The sequence below is a fragment of the Schistocerca nitens genome, chromosome 9 (assembly GCF_023898315.1).
Source record: "Schistocerca nitens isolate TAMUIC-IGC-003100 chromosome 9, iqSchNite1.1, whole genome shotgun sequence".
Classification (NCBI taxonomy): domain Eukaryota; kingdom Metazoa; phylum Arthropoda; class Insecta; order Orthoptera; family Acrididae; genus Schistocerca; species Schistocerca nitens.
Genome location: NC_064622.1, coordinates 162,085,230 through 162,103,644, shown reverse-complemented (window position 1 = coordinate 162,103,644; position 18,415 = coordinate 162,085,230). Strand labels below are relative to the sequence as shown.

Below are 18,415 nucleotides of genomic sequence, written 5' to 3'. Positions count from 1 at the left end.
CTTAAAATCCCCTCAACACTCGTCCAGATGCCGCTAAAATAGAGATAATATCTCTAGCTAAGCCAGTCAATGAACTCTCTTTAGCAGACACAAAGTGATTCCGTTAAAATATGCCGCACTGTTATAGTAACGTCAGACGTGTTATGTTTTGCAAGCTCTTCAAGAGACAAGAAGAGATGGGTTGGGGGGAATGCACTACTAGACTAGTCAGTTTCCAGAGTCGGTGTGCGAAGAAGTTAGTGGATAATTCCAGACCGGACTGCCGACGGAATAGCAAAGTACCTAACAAGCATATGAAAAAGCCAGAGCGTTTCTAAAATAAAAACAAAATTCTTTTCGGTCAACCGTGGTAGAAAACATTCGTATACAAACTGCGGAGATTATGTCTGAGACTGTATATCTACGTGAGTCAGATTCCTTGTTATCTTTCGGAAATCACTCAGCAGTAAATTATTCAGCTAAGAAGGGATATATAGGATGTAAGTTAAATTTATCGATCAAGATATTGGAGGTGACCATAAGCTCGAATAGGATAATGATGAGGAAGGAAATAGGCAGTGTCCTCTTCCTCCTAGGAATTATCCAAAACATTCTATTTTGTCGATGGACAGAAACCACGGAAAAATCTAAATCTGGATGGCGTTTCTTCTGAATTAGATTTTAGTGCCTTAAACTACTGCACCAAGTCGTTGGGATCTACCCGACAATACACAGTGTGTTCCATGATTCCTACTAAAGACTGTTAGAGCTAGAAGAGGGAACACAGAATATACAGTTGTCCATAGAAAGCTAAGTCCATAATTGTTCAATTTTCAAGCCTCAAAAAACAAAATGGCTAACATTAAGTCTCGCACTAATGCCTGACTTTCTTGCAAGAATTTTTTGTGCAATGCCACTGACAGTTCACGAAGAAATGTAATTGCAACATGGTGGGGCGCCAGAATATTTTGCACTCCCTCTCTGAGACCAACTTGATGTTTGGGAAGATGGAGAGGTCGAGATAGACCGTATGCTTGTCCGCTAAGGTCCCCGAATTTGGCTCATTTAGACTGTTTCTTGCTGTTCTGTGTAATGAATCATCCACCTGAGAGGCTCGTACAGTCGGATGAAGACATGGCTGCACGGTTTACAGGTATGGCAGAAATGATTCACCGTACAACATATCTTCGCAGTTGTGTAAAGTATACTTTTCCGAAAGTCTGAAGGTATGTCCCCGTCTCACTGATTCTACAAACGGATTTGAACAGTTGTTTGGTTGACACATTTATTTTAGAAATCCCAACTGATTTGGTCGTAAGCTCTCCAAAACGCTTTTAAACTCTGACTCTAATACCCAATTACTCCATATCGACTTCCACCTCTTCTTATATCACGTCATCAGACAGTTCCTCCACCAGTGTATTCTTTCCACCTATCCTGTCTCTTCTTTGCGTTTAAACGTGAAATTCGTCTTACACTCTTAATGTTGACCATTGTATTTAAATTTCTCGGAAAGTGGCTTTGAATTTTGTGTATGTAGAATCAGCCGTTCCGATGGCCACTTCTTCTTCGATTTCTTTGCATTTGTCCTGCAGCCATTTCGCCTTTGTTTCCCTGCACTTCCTACATACTACATTCCTGAGTGACGTACTATATTCTTGTCTTTTCCTGAAGATTTTTGTACTTCCTTCCTTTATCGATCAGTTGAAATAATTCTTCTGTTTCTTATGCGTTTACATGATCCGCAGTCAGATAACGCACAGGACTTCGCCCCCTTAGGGCAACTGACAACTGTTATGACAAAGAGCAGGCAGCCACAGAGTTAAATAAAATAAACCTGCCAGATCATGAAAACATCGGACGCTCTGCGACATAGTAAATGCTAGTAAAGAGAGAGATATACAGAATGTATGTACCCACTTCATTGCGTTGTTTGTCTCTTCTGTGTCCGTATAAACTAATGTTTTGCATCCACGTGTCTGCACTTCAGAATCTGACCTGCTGCCGAGGGGAAAATAAACATTAATGGCTTGCTTGTGCCATGCGTACTCCGAAGTACTAACAAATCTAAAAAGTATTACTCGTAATAGCTGTTATTATTAGTCTGCAATTGAAGTAAATTATGATGTACGTTGTTCAGTATCCTGTTCTCAGTCATCATTAGAAAGATTGGCACTTATACCCCTAATACTTGGTATATGAACTGTTGATGGGCACACTGGCCCCCGAGCAACACTCGCAGACTCCAGTTTGTCGACCGCGTGACGAATACGTGCTGGAGTCGAGGCCGGCATCCATCACTCTGGCGACGCGGGGTCCCGGCAGCTGGCTTTATTCTGACACAGGACAAATGGCGTGGCGCCGGGGAGTTCACGAGGCGCCGCCAGTGGGAGGGGGACGGCTGCCTCTGCCACAGCACTCCGCATCGGGCATCCGTTTTCAGCCTTTGCGCAGTGTCACTTTCTTTCCCGAATGCCAAAATATTATGTGGACCCCCACCTACGTAGAGAGAAAAGACTATCGCAAGAAAAAAAAAAAAAAAAGAGAAATCCGAGGTCTCACGACAAGTGCTAGGTGTTCAATTTTCCCACATGCTGCGCGAGAATGGAACGGTCGAAAAATAACCAGTCAGAAATGCACTACTGGCCATTAAAATTGCTACACCAAGAAGAAATGCAGATGATAAACGGGTATTCATTCGACAAATATATTATACTAGAACTGACATGTGATTACATTTTCACGCAATTTGGGTGCATAGATCCTGAGAAATCAGTACACAGAACAACCACCTCTGGCCGTAATAACGGCCTTGATACGCCTGGGCATTGAGTCAAACAGAGCTTGGATGGCGTGTACAGGTACAGCTGCCCATGCAGCTTCACCACGATACCACAGTCCATCAAGAGTAGTGACTGGCGTATTGTGACGAGCCAGTTGCTCGACCACCATTGACTAGACGTTTTCAGATGGTGAGAGATATGGAGAATGTGCTGGCCAGGGCAGCAGTCGAACAGTTTCTGTATCCAGAAAGGCCCGTACAGGACCTGCGACATGCGGTCGTGCATTATCCTGCTGAAATGTAGGCTTTCGCAAGGACCGAATGAAGGGTAGAGCCACGGGTCGTAACACATCTGAAATGTAACGTCCACTGTTCAAAGTACTGTCAATGCGAACAAGAGGTGACCGAGACGTGTAACCAATGGCACCCCATACCATCACGCCTGGTGATACGCCAGTATGGCGATGACGAATACATGCTTCCAACGTGCGTTAACCGCGGTGTCGCCAAACACGGATGCGGCCATCGTGATGCTGTAAACAGAACCTGGATTCATCCGAAAGAATGACGTTTTGCCATTCGTGCACCCAGGTTCGTCGTTGAGTACACCATCGCAGGCGCTCCTGTCTGTGATGCAGCGTCAAGGGTAACCGCAGCCGTGGTCTCCGAGCTGATAGTCCATGCTGCTGCAAACTCGTCGAACTGTTCAGGCCGTTGGGATCCAGCACGGCGTTCCGTATTACCCTTAACCCACCGATTCCATTTTCTGCTAACAGTTATTGGATCTCGACCAACGCCAGCAGCGATGTCGCGATACGGTAAACCGCAATCGCGATAGGCTACAATCCGACTGTTATCAAGGTCGGAAACGTGATGGTACGCATTCCTCATATTTATACGAGGCATCACAACAACGTTTCACCAGGAAACGCCGGTCAACTGCTGTTTCATCATCATCATCATCATCATTTAAGACTGATTATGCCTTTCAGCGTTCAGTCTGGAGCATAGTCCCCCTTATAAAATTCTTCCATGATCCCCTATTCAACGCTAACATTGGTGCCTCTTTTGATGTTACGCCTATTACTTCAAAATAATTCTTAACGGAATCCAGGTACCTTCTCCTTGGTCTGCCCCGACTCCTCCTACCCTCTACTGCTGAACCCACGAGTCTCTTGGGTAACCTTGCTTCTCCCATGCGTGTAACATGACCCCACCATCTAAGCCTGTTCGCCCTGACTGTTACATCTATAGAGTTCATTCCCAGTTTTTCTTTGATTTCCTCATTGTGCACACCCTCCTGCCATTGTACCCATCTACTAGTACCTGCAATCATCCTAGCTACTTTCATATCCGTAACCTCAACCTTATTGATAAGGTAACCTGAATCCACCCAGCTTTCGCTCCCATACAACAAAGTTGGTCGAAAGATTGAACGGTGCACTGATAACTTAGTCTTGGTACTGACTTCCTTCTTGCAGAAGAGAGTAGATCGTAGCTGAGCACTCACTGCATTAGCTTTGCTACACGTCGCTTCCAGTTCTTTCACTATGTTGCCATCCTGTGAGAATATACATCCTAAGTACTTCAAACCGTCCACCTGTTCTAACTTTGTTCCTCCTATTTGGCACTCAATCCGTTTATATTGGTTGAATACCAATCTGACTGCCGCCCGGCATACGTATCGACAGCCGGGAATAATGGTCTGGGGTACCATTTCTTTTCATTGCAGGACCTCTTTGGTTATCATCCGTGGCACCCTTACAGCACATTTCAGCAAGATAATGCCCACCCGCACATGGCAAGACTGTCTACTGCTTGTCTTCTTGCTTGCCAATTCCTACCTTGGCCAACAAGATCGCCAGATCTCTTCCCAGTTGAGAAAGTTTGCAGAATTATGGGAAGGCCCTCCAACCAGCTCGGAATTTTGACGATCTAACGCTCTAATTGGAAAGATTTTGACGCGATATTCATCAGGAGGACATCCAACAACTATATCAGTCAATGCCAAGCCAAATAACTGCTCGCATAAGGGCTGGAGGTGGGTCAACGCGTTATTGACGTGCTCAATTTGTGAAGCTCTTTCTCTTGAATAAATCATCCATATTTTCTCTGAAATTGTACTCATTTGTATGCCTGTGCAGGTACACCACATATAACGATTTGCGTTCCATTCGGATAATATCTTCTTAGCGCGTCGTTCTTTTTTGACGTAGAGTGTACTTTGAGATTAAGAAACAATCGTCGGAAATTAATATTTGTCGCGGTACTAGGTGTGGTATGATTTATGCGTGAAGAAGAAGGAAGAGAGATTAGAGTTTAACGGCCGGTCGACGACAAGATCATTGGAGATTAAGTTAAATCTCGGAATGGGAAAGGATGTCGACCATGTCTATTTCAAAGATCCACCATCGGCATTTGTTTTAAGCGATTTAGGCAAACTACTGAAAAACTACATCTAGATGACCGGAATGGGTTTTGAATCTCCGTTCCCCCGAACACGAGTACAGTGTCTTACTACAGCATCATCTCGCTCGTTGCAATCGGTGAGAAGGACAGGTTTTGTACCCCTTACTGGGTTTCTGCGGCGACATAGCTGGAGATGCCTTAAAAAACAGCACACAGATGTGTACGATTTATCCACGGTGGAATTTTCGTACGACGGTACATGAAGTCGTTGCTTTATGAAACCCAGTAGAAATTGGAGAGAAACTGGTCAACACGAGTCGAGTCGCCAGTCTCGCTGTAAATCAAACAACAGAGATGTCTGGGAGGGCATGGCCAATTTTTCGGTACTGTTATGATGTATCAATTGAGACTGACGATCGTCACTTTAAAGAGTGGCAAGAAATACACCAGCTGGCCGATGTGGCCGAGCGGTTCTAGGCGCTGCAGTCTGGAACCGCGCGACCGCTACGGTCGCAGGTTCGAATCCTGCCTCGGGCATGATTGTGTGTGATGTCCTTAGGTTAGTTAGGTTTAAGTAGTTCTAAGTTCTAGGGGACTGATGACCTCAGAAGTTAAGACCCATAGTGATCGGAGCCATTTTTTAAATACACCATAGGTTTTTTCCCAGTTTCGATATTGGGAGCTATACTTTCTCGACTTAACTAAGTCCTTGACAACTCAACACATTGGCGATAATATACTTAATAGAATTAAGAGGATAATTAATATGAACGTGATTTGTATGACTTTGTGCCTGATGATAAATTCTAAGGGATCGAAACGCGACGATAGTAAATTAATGTTAGAAGCCTAATAATCCATAAGAATTGTGACTGGTTGCGGTACACACATATATCCTTTATTATAAATCATTCTAATCTACCAATCTTGATTATTTTGAAAACTGAAGTTGTCCCTGTAATATGTTAAATTCTTATGTCAATTAAAAAACGAAATACGATTTCATTTCCAAAAATGAGTTGCTTTGTTACAAACAACTTAGTTTAGGATCTTATACTATATGTATAATTTTGATCCCTAAGGTTGGGGATACACTGCAATATAGCACAATGAGCTGGTCTTGAAAAAAAAGTCTTCTGCAAGTACGTGTCGTCGTCGTTATCATCACTTTTGGATTATTCGGTACAGCTAATTAGGAGTTTTTCTCATCGTGGAGTGGTAGGCAAAGGACAAATTCCTACGCTGTGTGATCCGCATACAACTGAGCTTCATATCAGAATGCTGCACACATCCTAAAACATATCTCTTTATCGCTCAGAAATAGCAGCACCCGAATAGAACACGTTATGCGTCTCCAAGATAAATGGTGCAATATTTCGTACTGTGCGCCTTTAAGTCCTGGGGTACGTGGCAAGAAAGCTTCACGGAGGCAGCGAAGCAAGAGCGTTGCACAAGATATATTTGTATTGCTTTCTTACACGAGATATGTCGCCTTTCTTTTTACATTTCGTCTCTATTGTCACACAGTAGGCGTCCCTCCTGCATGCACCGTGCCCCATACATTTATGCGGACACGTATTCCCGTGTAGGCACCTATGCACTAGTTAGATAGAATAGAACATATGAAATAAAATTAATGAACTTCTCTTTTGGATGACTGCATGCCGTTATCCCAGATGAAAAGCTATTACTTCCAGGGGAACTTAATGTTTTTGTCACGCGTTTCTTTGAAGAATTGTGTACGTGGGTTTCCCACCCTGCAGTAACTGCGTTTTCCGTTGCCGTCCTTACGGTGTTCAGTCCCGTATTTACTGTCCTCGTCTGGGTGCTTGATCCTAATCTTCCTTCTTACATCTTCACATTTGAAAGGACTGATATTCAAACCAACGTCCTATCACATTGCACCGTCAGTTATTTTCCTCCACCCTTCTCCACCTCAACTAGAACTCTGTCTTCACTGTCCTCACTGTTGCAAGGAAATTGGAAGGTAAGCTTCATAATAATTTTGTGCCCATACAATTTGAAATACCCAGTCTGATGTATCTACTTCATCAACGTGCCGCTGTTGTAAGTGCCACAAGGTCCCTACTCCACACGAGGTGTGCATCTAAAAACGTAACTGCCGAGATGATAACAGTATAATATTCCAAAGGCATACTTTATTACAAGAACACAATACTCAAGTTCAGGTCCGGTGCCGCGCGGGGTAGCCGCGCGGTGCGGGGCGCCTTGTCACGGTCCCCGCGGCTCCCCCCTTCGGAGGTTCGAGTCCTCCCTCGGGCATAGGGTAGCTGTTGTCCTTAGCGTAAGTTAGTTTACGTCAGATTAAGTAGTGCGTAAGCTTAGGGACCGATGGCCTCAGCAGTTTGGTCCGATAAGACCTTACCACAAATTTACAAATTTTGTCAGGTTCGGTGTACCCTTCCTTAATAGTCCCTTCAGAGACTAAGCCCAGTTTAACGAAGCAATCTCCAACTTGTCGCAAACACAGTCCACAAGGCCCCTGCTCGATGCAGCCGGAGCTGTCGTGGTCGGCTGTAGGCCCACTCGGAGACTCACGCTCGAATATCTCTCTGCGAACTCTCGGCTTCCGAACGTCTTCAAGGTTCACTCGGGAACTACCTGCCAACTAAGTGACGGGGCGCGACTTATACTGGGTGTCTCGCCTAACAGTTGTCTGCGCATTCACTTTTGCGTTACGGCAGCTATTGCCAATTTCGTTTTTGCAGTGTGTAACTGGATTCAGCCCAAAAAATACTGTACTTCACTTCTTTCATGCGACTACCAGTATCGACGGAAAGCATTGGTTTGTTTCCCATTACAAACAAAATGATTGTTAGAGAGGAATTTTACTTGCCCGTTCGATAGAGTGGTCTCAAATTAATCTAGTGCGATACTCGTTTTATCGATATTTATGATGAGGGACAGTAAAGCACGAAGAGTAATCAGTACTCCAGGAGCGACTGGGCAGCGCTGTTGCATGGCGGTAGCAGTCAGCGCCGGCCAGGGAGGTGTTTCCGCTGTCGGAGAATTGATTATTTTCTTGCTTTACTGCCCCTGTTAATTTACATCGATAAAACGAATACGCACTAGGTTAATTTTGGACCGCTCTATCGAATGTGCACGTAAAATTGTGGTTTAAAAATCGTTTTGTCTGTAATGGGAAACAAACAGATGCTTTGAGTCAGCACTGGGTGTCGCATGAAAGGTGTGATGAACGATACCTGTTTGTCCTGACTCTAGTTACAAATTGCAAACATCTGTCGAAACACCAGAGAAAATGCGCCTGACGTCCTTACGGATGGCTCTAAACAGGGGGATTCTGCTGGTTGTGCTGTTGTTTTCCCTGATCGAGTCGTCAAGTTACGGCTTCCTGTGGCGTTTACCATCTTTGATGCCGAATTGTTTGCGATCTTGCGGGCATTGGAGCAGATGAGATGTGTTCCCAGTCTTAAGTTTCTCATCTGTTCTGACTCCCTGAGTGCCCTTCAGACCATGCAACACTTGTACCCAGCGAATTAGGTCGTCCAGAACAGCCATGATGCCCTACTCCACATGCAACGGAAGGGGAAGGACTTTTCTTTCTACTGGGTGCCGGGGCACGTGGGCATTAGGGGAAACGAACTGGCGGATGTGGCTGCCAAAGATGCATGTTCCCTCCCTCACGTTGTTGAATGTGCCGCCCCCTCCAAGCTGTTACCTCCCTTTTGTGTTTTCGTGTTATGCGTCAGTGGGAAGAGGAGTGGCTGGCAGTCGGTGAGAATAAGCTGCGTCTGGTCAAGGCCACCATGCGGCCATGGCGTACGTCCTACCAGTCATGCAGGCGGGATGAGGTTCTCCTCACTCGCCTCCGCATCCAGGTTACTGTCCGCCATATTTTACTTGACTGTCTTTTATTCTCTGACCAGAGGGCGGTGGTACCCTTGCCACCGGATTTGCCCTCTATTTTGCAAGACGACGCAACGACTGTGGTTAAGGTCTTACGGTTTTGTGTCCTGTCCAATTTGTTGCCTCGGATTTTAGGGAGAGGATTTTAAAGTGCTGCTGAGTGACTGGCTCACCCACATTTTAGGTAAGAGGTCCGCCAGTCACGATTACCTACTTGTTTCACATCGATTTCTGTTTTCTTTTCCTTGTGTTTCCTTTCCTTTTTTAGTGCGTTTCTTCTCCTCTTGTTTTGTCTCTGTATGTGAGGATTTGTAACTGCGTCAGGTCTGTGTCTTTTAGCCGTTCTCCTTGTTCGCTGTCCGTCTTCGTCCCTTCACCGCATTTGTTCCTGTTTCTATGCGTTTGGGCGCTGATGACCACGCTGTTTAGCGCCCGAAAACCTCAAACCACGCACAACCACACACTTTAGGAGAGACACAATAGTGCTGTGTGATACTATGACTCTGCCTGTTGCCTGGTGGCGTAGATTTACACCACGTCTCCACACTATTGGCTACTAGTGCGGAGCAATATCACATCTACGCACGATTGGCTGCACACGACAAGAGACATACATCGTAGTCACTTGCCGTTGGCAACTTCTGTCGAGGGCTGCCGGAATACTTTCGTCCTAGGCTTCGCCTGGTGCACATGTAGTCCCGGTTACTATCCATGGATAATGGGTAGAGTGTGCACAAGTGGTTATGAGGTGGGTCACAACACAGCTAATCCTCTTCACTGCTCCACCGATGCCTAACTTACACTACTGGCCATTAAAATTGCTACACCACGAAGATGACGTGCTACAGACGCGAAATTTAACCGACAGGAAGAAGATGCTGTGATACGCAAATGATTAGCTTTTCAGAGCATTCACACAAGGTTGGCGCCGGTGGCGACACCTGCAACGTGCTGACATGAGGAAATTTTCCAACCGATTTCTCATACACAAACAGCAGTTGATCGGCGTTGCCTGGTAAAACGTTTTTGTGATGCCACGTGTAAGGAGGAGAAATGAGTACCATCACGTTTCCGACTTTGATAAAGGTCGGATTGTAGCCTATCGCGATTGCGACTTATCGTATCGCGACATTGCTGCTCGTGTTGGTCGAGATCCAATGACTGTTAGCAGAATATGGAATCGGTGGGTTCAGGAGGGTAATACGGAACGCTGTGCTGGATCCCAACGGCCTCGTATCACTAGCAGTCGAGATAACAGGCATCTTATCCGCATGTCTGTAACGGATTGTGCAGCCACGTCTCGATCCCTGAGTCAACAGATGGGGACGTTTGCAAGACAACAACCATCTGCACAATCAGTTCGACGACGTTTTCAGCAACATGGACTATCAACTCGTAGACCATGGCTCCGGTTACCCTTGAAGCTGCATCACACACAGGAGCGCCTGCGATGGTGTACTCAACTATGAAGCTGGGTGCACGAATGGCAAACGTCATTTTTTCAGATGAATCCAGGTTCTGTTTACAGCATCATGATGGTCGCATCAGTGTTTGGCGACATCTGCGGTGAACGCACATTGGAAGCGTGTATTCGTCATCGCCATACTGGCTATCATCCGGCGTGATGGTATGGGGTGCCATTGGTTACACTTCTCGGTCACCTCTTGTTCGCATTGACGGCACTTTGAACAATGGACGTTACATTTCAGATGTGTTACGACCCGTGGCTCTACCCTTCATTCGATCACTGCGAAACCCTACATTTCAGCAGGATAATGCACGACCGCATGTTGCAGGTCCTGTACGGGCCTTTCTGGATACAGAAAGCGTTCGACTGCTGCCATGGCCAGCACATTCTCCAGATCTCTCACCAACTGAAAATGTCTGGTCAATGGTGGCTGAGCAACTGGCTCGTCACAATACGCCTGTCACTGTTCTTGATGAACTGTGGTATCGTGTTGAAGTTACATGGGCAGCTGTGCCTGTACACGCCATCCAAGCTCTGTTTGACTCAATGCCCAGGCGTATCAAGGCCGTTTTATTACGGCCAGAGGTGGTTGTTCCGGGTATTGATTTCTCAGGATCCATGCACCCAAATTGCGTGAAAATGTAATCACATGTCAGTTCTAGTATAATATATTTGCCCAATGAATACCCTTTTCCATCTGCATTTCTTCTTGGTGTAGCAATTTTAATGGCCAGTAGTGTAATATTACTGGTTTTCTACTCATATCCACGGCATTCTATCCTGTTTTTGGCAACAGTTTCTTTGTACTTATGTTCGTCACCAACTCTGTGGAGGGCCGATTTGGTTCTTAGTCGATCTGCATATTTAATTTTTTACGTCCTTTAGTAGCATCATCTTGAAAATGCTGACGTTTCGGTCCTCTCCGATTCTCTTGCGCTTTGTGTTTTATTCTCATACAGCACCAACCAACAGATGAATCGTTTCACAAACTTCTCTCTCACCTACATTACTTGATCAGTTGATACCAACTGTTTTGTTGAAGTATTTCTTCAGTGTCACCCTACAGCTTTTCACATCTCAGTTTATGAGATGACCGTAGCACTAAGAGAGCCACAGAATCACAAGATTTAACTGACGACCCAAAACATTATGACCATCTACTTAATAGCGTGTTAGTCACACTTTGGAACGCAATACAGTAACGATTTTCGTGGTATGGATTGGACCAGTCATTGATAGGCTTCTGGAGGTATGTGATACCTGATATCTACGCACAGGTCACAAAACTGCCGTAAATTACGAACCGTAGGGTTTTGGCAGCGGAGGTGGCGCCGATAACGGGCCAGACGTGTTTAATCATGATCAGATCAACCGAATACAACGGCCAAAACATCAGTGAGTTCCCTATCATGCTGCTCAAAACATTGTTGCACGACTGTTGCTTGTGACACGGACATTTAAACTGATGCAAGATGCTATCATCATCGGGGAAGACATCAGGCATGAATGCAATACTGTTCTCTTAGTCCACAGCCGTCTTGGTGACTTCGATAACTACCACAGAACTCAAGGCTTCACCGGCCTGCGTCCGTGATGGGATGCATGATTCGAACAGCCGTTCGTCTGAGTGCGGCGTATCAGGAGATGACCATCGATCTGGAGGAACAAGAAACTTGATTCATCCGTCCGAGTGATCCACAGTCGAATCTCGGTGATCTCGTGGTCACTGGTATCGTAATGGACGATGCCTCTGGGTTTATGTGAGAACACATAGGAGCCCTCTGCTGTGGAGCCCCATGTTCAACAGTATGTACTGAATAGTGTGCTCCATAACATTTGTGCCTTCACCAGCATTGTGCCCTGTGGTTAGATCTGCCACACATCGCGAACTGTCGAGTTTTACAGAAGGGTCAAGTCACTGACCTTCAGAATATGTGATAAGGTGTGGACGCCCAACGCCTTGTCGCTTAGTCATGGATTCACCGTCTTCAACCACTTTCTTTAGTTGCTGACGACAGTAGCATGCGAACAGCCCACCAGCTTTGCCGTATTATGGCAGGGATTTGGCTGAGCTGAATGCAGACATAAAGACATGAAACTATCAAACATCTCATTTCAGTTGGTACTTTCAAAACAATTGGAAACTACATTTTGTGTCTGGAAATATTTACTCTGCCTGTCAAAAATAATGAAGCACCCAGAGACATGGTTGCATATCAATGTAACTTCGTACCTACACACGCTATTGGTGGGTAGGGAAATGATTAGAGTCGGAATGCATAAGTGTTACTAGTTTTTTAATTTGTGGTAAGTTCCTATGGGACCAAACTGCTGAGGTCATCGGTCCCTAGGCTCACACACTACTTAATCTAATTTAAACTAACTCCCGCTAAGGACAACACACACGCCTATCCCCGAGGAAGGACTCGAACCTCCAACGGGTGGAGCCGCACGAACCGTGGCTAGGCGCCTGAGACCGCGCGGCTACCCCGTGCAGCAGTGTTGTCAGTGTTTAGTGTTATTTGACCTGGTATGGTATGAAAAGGGCATGAACAGGACTGGTAACCCCAATTACGTGTCAGTATACATGTATAAGGGACGGTGCATGCAGGAGGGACGCCTACTGTGTGACAAAAGAGGCGAAATGTCAAAAGAAAGGCGATATATCTCGCGTAAGAAAGCAATACAAATATATCTTGTGAAACGCTCTTGCTTCGCTGACCCCCTCCCCCGAAGCTTTTTTGTCACGTACCCGAGGACTTACAGGCGCACAGTACGAAATATTGCACCATTCATCTTGGAGATGCATAACGTGTTCCATTCGGGTGCTGCTATTTATGAAAGATAAAGAGATTTGTTTTCGGATGTATGTAGCACTCTGATGTGAAGCTCAGCTGTATGCGGATCACACAGCGTAGGAATTTGTCCTTCGTCTGCCACACTTCAGGATGAGAAACACTCCTAATTAGCTGTACCGAATATTCCAAAAGTGATGAGGGCCCATAAACTGCAAACACACACACACACACACACACACACATACAAGCACGCAAACACACACACACACACACACACACACACACACAGGTGATGAGTGATCATTTTGAAGTGGACGGAAGTCCAACTTCCTAGTGTGAAACAGCGTTATGAGCAGCGCCTCACAGAGGCTGAAAGGGGCCTACTTGAGGGTTTCTATATGGCTGGTTGGTCGAATCGTGCAATATCCAGATTTGTTGGACATTCGGATGTTGACCTACATGGCAATAGCGTCTTCAGGGTTCCAACTGACCACGTCTGACTACTACAAGGGAGGATCGCTATATTGTATACCATGAACGTCATAACTTCTTTACATCTCTGCGAGCCATCCGGCTATCCGAGAATAAGTAAGGAAATCCCTGCAACATTATGTGTCATCCTGCGCCATTGGTCGTAGACTAGCAGCAGCCAGACTACGGAATTAGCGACCCATGGGTAGGGTGCCGTTAAGCCACAACACAAACAGCTGTGTTGAGATTGGTGTCATGACCAGAAAGCATTGATTGCTGATGAATTGTGATGCATTGCATTCAGTAACAAATCACATTCTGTATTACACTGGATGATCATTGTTGGAGAGTATGGTGACGAGCTGAGTAACAATCCTATTCTTCCAAAGTTTTGGAAGCCGTTAGGTATAACTGCAGTCATGGCTGGTAGTGAGTGAGGGAACTCTGACAGCGGAAAAGGATGGCACGTACACCCTGCTTCCCCACGTGATACCTCTCATGCCAAACGATCATCATGCCATTTTTCAACACGATAACGCTCATACACACGTGAAATGGCACGTATCTCTATGAACCGCTTGCGTGATGTTGAGGAACTCCTGCGGCCAGCAAGATCCAATACCTGTCCCAGATAGAACATGTGTAGGACCAATTCGGACGCCAGCTCATATCCCAGTGCCAGTAGCCCAAATATCAAGAACTAATTACGAGCCGGCCGAAGTGGCCGTGCGGTTAAAGGCGCTGCAGTCTGGAACCGCAAGACCGCTACGGTCGCAGGTTCGAATCCTGCCTCGGGCATGGATGTTTGTGATGTCCTTAGGTTAGTTAGGTTTAACTAGTTCTAAGTTCTAGGGGACTAATAACCTCAGCAGTTGAGTCCCGTAGTGCTCAGAGCCATTTGAACCATTTGAACTAATTACGACAGCTGTGGGTCGACTTGGTTCAGGAGAGGATACAGCGGCTTTATGACACCCTTCCCAACGAAATCAGTGTAAGTATCCTGGCCAGAGAGGTATCAATGTCATTCTAATAAGTGGGTTCATACTGTCAAGTTCATTGTAAACTTGGCCCGGTTTTGTTATACCGAAATACGCAACTTCACATATCCTCTCAGCCCTCTCCATTTCATTTCATCTTCTCCTCCCTTCTGAGTACTTCATTATTTTATTTATTTATTATGTCGGGCTTTGGACGGGTCACTGTCGGTGTCTGCCGAGTACTGTTGGCAAGTGGGGTGCATTCAGCCCTGGTGAGGCCAATCTAGGAAGGAGCTACTTGATTAAAAAGTAGTGGCACCGGTTACGAAAACTGACAACGGATGGGAGAGCGGTGTGCTGACCACATACCCATCCGCATCCGGTAACACCTAACGGCTGAGGATGACACGGCGGCTGCTCGGTCCCGTTGGGCCTTCCGAGGTCTGTTCGGACGATGTTTGTTTATTTATCTTAGGCTGTGTATTAGGCTAAGCTTCTTTGTTGAAAACATCCCAACATTTGTATAAGAAGTTACAATAAAGTTTTAATATATTACTCTTGGCGCGCGTTGTAGCCACAAGGTCTCAGGCGCCTTGCTACGGTTCGCGTGGCTCGCCCCGTCGGAGGTTCGAGTCCACCCTCGGGCATGGGTGTGCGTGTTTTCCTTAGCGTAAGTTAGTTTAAGTTAGATTAAATAGTGTGTAGTCCTAGGGACCGATGACCTCAGCAGTTTGGCCCCATAGGAACTTACCACAAAATAACGCCCTTCAGATAAATTCCTTGATTCAGTTGAAGGATATCTTGTTCTTAGCAGCCATCGTCAGAGAAATTTGTAGTTCCTTCAAGTAAACTATCAGTTCACCAGAAGAACTTCGTTACTTTCAGCTAGGTTATGTTAAGTAGTGGAGGAAAGAACCCACTGCCTCCACAATATCCAGCCCCACTACAGATCATAACGGGGCAGGTACATGTTATGGTAGGGATAGAAACTGTGAATGAGTCACAGAAACGATATAAATTCATATTCAGCAAAACTCGAACTCAACACTCCGTCTAGACACCTAGATTTAGCTTCTCCGCAGTTCTCTTAAACCGTTTAAGATAAAAAACAACACGGACAATTTCCTTCTCCACCCTTCTTCTGTTCGAGCTTGTGTTCTGTCTCCAATGACCTCGTAGTTGACGTAACAGTTGGACCTAATCTTCATTTCTTTACATCGGACGCAGTTACTTCAAGATCATCTAGCCTTCGTTTGTGATACAGCCTTTTCTTTGGTTACTAATGAATGGCCAGAAAAAAAAGGAAAGTCACAAGTGACTGGAAAAAAGCGAGGGTAATTTCTGTCTACAGGAAGGGTAAAACGACGGACCTCATTAAGTTGTGGACTGGTCCTCGGCAGACCGGTATCCTTAACGTCGATTTTCTACAGAATTCTTGAGCATATCCTAAGTTGAAAAATAATACGAGTAATACGAGTAAATCCAAAAATCAATACGGGTTCAGAAAAAACGCTCCTGCGAAACTCAGTTTGCTCTTTTCTCGCACGATGTCCTCCGAAACATGGATGAAGGCAACAGGCAGATTCTGTATTCCTAGAATTCAGGAAGAGATGTCACACAGTGCCGCGCTGCAGACTGGTAATGAAGTCCAAGCATAAGGAATAGGTTGAGAGAAAATGTGAGTGAAATGATAATTAAGTCAAGACCCTAAACTGTCGTCGGGCGTTGATACATGAACGGGGACAGTTGCAAATGTGGGCCCCAACAGGGACTCGAACCCAGGATCTCATGCTTACATGGCAGACGCTCTATCCATCTGAGCCACCGAGGGCACAGAGGAGATTGCGACTGCAGGGATTTATCCTTTGCACGCTCCCCGTGAGACCCACATTCCAAACTTAATGTCCACACACTACATTCGTAGTGCCCCTACCCATTACACTCATTACTCGCGGCACACAATCTTAACGAGGCCCGTAAGAGTTCGGGCAATGCGTGTGCATCCAGCACAGAAGAAGAAGGTCAGTGGCTTGTTAGCCTTAACTATATGAAGATGGTATCTTTTCTTTCTTCCCCCATGAACCATGGACCTTGCCGTTGGTGGGGAGGCTTGCGTGCCTCAGCGATACAGATGGCCGTACCGTAGGTGCTACCACAACGGAGGGGTATCTGTTGAGAGGCCAGACAAACATGTGGTTCCTGAAGAGGGGCAGCAGCCTTTTCAGTAGTTGCAGGGGCAACAGTCTGGATGATTGACTGATCTGGCCTTGTAACATTAACCAAAACGGCCTTGCTGTGCTGGTACTGCGAACGGCTGAAAGCAAGGGGAAACTACAGCCGTAATTTTTCCCGAGGACATGCAGCTTTACTGTATGATTAAATGATGATGGCGTCCTCTTGGGTAAAATATTCCGGAGGTAAAATAGTCCCCCATTCGGATCTCCGGGCGGGGACTACTCAAGAGGACGTCGTTATCAGGAGAAAGAAAACTGGCATTCTACGGATCGGAGCGTGGAATGTCAGATCCCTTAATCGGGCAGGTAGGTTAGAAAATTTAAAAAGGGAAATGGATAGATTAAAGTTAGATATAGTGGGAATTAGTGAAGTTCGGTGGCAGGAGGAACGACTTTTGGTCGGGTGATTACAGGGTTATAAATACAAAATCAAATAGGGGTAATGCAGGAGTAGGTTTAATAATGAATAAAAAAATAGGAGTGCGGGTTAGCTACCACAAACAGCATAGTGAACGCATTATTGTGGCCAAGATAGACACAAAGCCCATGCCTACTACAGTAGTACAAGTTTATATGCCAACTAGCTCTGCAGATGATGAAGAAATTGATGAAATGTATGACCAGATAAAATAAATTATTCAGGTAGTGAAGGGAGACGAAAATTTAATAGTCATGGGTGACTGGAATTCGTCAGTAGGAAAAGGGAGAGAAGGAAACATAGTAGATGAATATGGACTGGGGCTAAGAAATGAAAGAGGAAGCCGCCTTGTAGAATTTTGCACAGAGCATAACTTAATCATAGCTAACACTTGGTTCAAGAATCATAAAAGAAGGTTGTATACCTGGAAGAATCCTGGAGATACTAATAGGTATCAGATAGATTATATAATGGTAAGACAGAGATTTAGGAACCAGGTTTTAAATTGTAAGACATTTCCAGGGGCAGATGTGGATTCTGACCACAATCTATTGGTTATGAACTGCAGATTGAAACTGAAGAAACTGCAAAAAGGTGGGAATTTAAGGAGATGGGACCTGGATAAACTGAAAGAACCAGAGGTTGTAGAGAGTTTCAGGGAGAGCATAAGGGAACAATTGACTGGAATGGGGGAAAGAAATACAGTAGAAGAAGAATGGGTAGCTCTGAGGGATGAAGTAGTGAAGGCAGCAGAGGATCAAGTAGGTAAAAAGACGAGGGCTAATAGAAATCCTTGGGTAACAGAAGAAATATTGAATTTAATTGATGAAAGGAGAAAATATAAAAATGCAGTAAATGAAGCAGGCAAAAAGGAATACAAACGTCTCAAAAATGAGATCGACAGGAAGTGCAAAATGGCTAAGCAGGGATGGCTAGAGGACAAATGTAAGGATGTAGAGGCTTGTCTCACTAGGGGTAAGATAGATACTGC

The 18,415-nt window shown here is 45.4% G+C and overlaps 1 protein-coding gene across 1 annotated transcript in view; it reads left to right on the top strand.

Moving 5' to 3' along the window:
• The window catches only part of LOC126204080 (probable tubulin polyglutamylase TTLL2), a 376,176-nt gene that overhangs the window by 55,079 nt on the left and 302,682 nt on the right, over positions 1 to 18,415 (top strand). The window lies entirely within an intron of this gene.